Source organism: Octopus bimaculoides, chromosome 10 (assembly GCF_001194135.2).
Source record: "Octopus bimaculoides isolate UCB-OBI-ISO-001 chromosome 10, ASM119413v2, whole genome shotgun sequence".
In the NCBI taxonomy this organism is placed as follows: Eukaryota; Metazoa; Mollusca; class Cephalopoda; order Octopoda; family Octopodidae; genus Octopus; species Octopus bimaculoides.
The window spans coordinates 75,761,856-75,764,741 of NC_068990.1; positions in this window are offsets into that span (position 1 = coordinate 75,761,856).

The following is a 2,886-nucleotide window of genomic DNA, read 5'->3' on the forward strand; positions in this document are numbered from 1 at the left end:
ACAAACATACATATATAAACAATAATACAGATGGGTTGAGGTTCTCTACATCTGTTTTAGACGAGTTATTAATTGATGAACAAAAATATTACATCATGTAAAAACAGTTTTCTTCAGGCCAATTAAGATAACATTTTAACACTTAGAATTTTTCACATAGATGGAACACAGGTCAAATAGATTTTCTATGTCTATATTGCAAATAGCAATGCAGAAGATATTATGTGTAAAATAACTAAAATATATAGATTGTATCTATTTATATCATGTACAGTTTACTGAGCACTCGTAGCGAAATTTGCATGAAAATATCTTTCTGGTATTTCTGGAACATGAGTTTACTTGTGTGTGATTGTGTGTATGTGTGTATACAATCACACACACACACACATACACACACACACATATATATATATATATATATATATATATATATATATATATATATATGTAGTCCATACGAAGATTATTATATCCGAAAAGTCTCTAGTTTAATCACCAAAGTCGTTGAGGAATATCTTTTCGATATTTACATGACTTTATTATAAGTATAAATATGATTAAGAAGAAGAACGGAGATCTATTAAGGGTATAGTATTAATCTGTTAACATGCTGTCAAATAAAGTCTACGAACGTTTCGATTCAGTCCAATATATAACTGCAAATTCAGAGATTGGAATAAATCCGAAGATTAAAAAAACTAAGTGTAGAGGGTAGCATCTACATTGTTAGAAGTAAGAATTACAAAAACCTTTAGAGCTGCAAGGAAGCACATTTTGGTATATGGTGTAGATAAACATCAACGCAGATTTGTTTACATATGGATATATAACAATACAAACAAAAATAGCACATCCATGTTATTGTTTATTCTCCACCTAACTCGGAACCTTCCATTCGCTTGAATCTGGATTATGTAGTCGACTGAAAAACCCCTGTGTGACTTAATAACACACTGTGCATTCAGTTAATATCTACGAATGAGTGCATGACTGGAAGGACAAATTCATATTTACTTTAGTAAGTACGTATATACGTGTACACAGTTTTTTTTTTTTTTAACAGGTACGCTATCCCCGTGTTTTTACTATTTGAATATCTGATTCTTTCGGATCCTGAAATTGTTGCCCTTATGCCAAAATTTGAAACCAATTATATATTTTCCAGTCATATATTTATTTTATATACACACTCATATACGTCTCTTATATATTTACATGAATACATACATGTATGCGTACATCGATGTAAGTTTATATATATGCTTATATATGTTTGCGAATGGTATTCCTCAAGAAGCTTTGTGTATTTATCTGTCCGTTTTATATTGTGGTATATTTTTTGGCAAAAAATCTGTAAATCTTAGAATCTGACGTTTTATATTTCATAAACGTAAGTTCCAAATATATTTCTATGCCATTGTATTGATTGTGCCTGTGTTGGCCTCATGGCTAAATAGTGTCTATTTTTTATATTTGCTTTTGTCATTGCTCTTGGATTTACCATATCACTTAAGACTGGGCCTTTGGGTTTCCTTGTACCATACTGCACACAATAAAACTTAGCAATTATCTACTATATCTTCATTTAACTGTAGTTAGACGCCGTAGGTAACAAAACAGACTTTTAGTTCTCTTTGTATCTTCTTTTTTTCAGGTAGAATATAAATATGATGTCGCAAGTGAGAAATCTCTAGGTTCACACGCACGCACACACCAACACAAACACATACGCACACACACACATACACTTATGTATATATACATTATATATATATATATATATATATATATATATATATATATATCGCTTAGGCATAGCGGTACTGCATTATCTCTTACACCCCCACACATAAATACACGATATGTGTGTGTATAGACATACATGCATTTGTGTGTGTGAATACTTATAAACTCATTATGTATAACATTAATGTATCATACATATACTTAAAACTGTAGATGAATGTATCTAAGTATATAGGCACACACGTTCTATGTGTGTATGCGTGTGTTTGTACGCGCCGTGATCTTATTTGTTTCCTTTTTATCGTATATTCATCATTTGGTCTAAATTTTCAAGGATCACTCGATATGTTTTACAGTCTCTAATGACAATATCTGGCCTTCTGGCCACAATTACTTCGTTATTCCATTATATCTTCTACACTGCGCGCACTGACAATTAAAATCTCATATAATTTGCAACCTAACTATTTCTTTTGTGGTAATTTTTTTCCCACCAGGTTATAGCTGTGAGAATTTCATAATGCAAAAAATATATAACGAGCATTTTTTTATCTGAAGATGATCGGAGAGGGAAAGAAAAGAGAATGAGAGAGAGTGAGAGAGAGTGAGACAGAGAGAGATGGTAAAGAAAGAAGTACAGAGAGAAGGTTAGAAAAGAGATATATGGCAGCCAAACATTATATAGAGGAAGGGTGTGAGTTATGAAGTTTAATAGCAGCATATGTACATTCATATATATATGTGCGTGTAATATATAAAGGTGTGTGTGTGTATGTGTACACACACACATACACACACACACACACACATATATATATATATATATATATGTGTGTGTGTATATATGCATATATTTATGTAACTGTGTGAGAGCAGTGTAAGTGGGTCGATGTATGTATGAACAAGTATTATCTTCTGCTGAATATGCATCGTAACAATGACTTTACGTGGGCTATATACAATTAATTAGCGCAAGTATGAAGTTCCATCACCACCAACCTAGTTAGGAAAACCCCATTAAGTATAATGTCTGCTCGGACATCCATTGAAAAGGAACACAAAGTCTCGCCAGGTTGTATGGATATCACGACTAACGAATTGAAAATATGGCCAGTAAATGACAAAAAGTTGGTATGT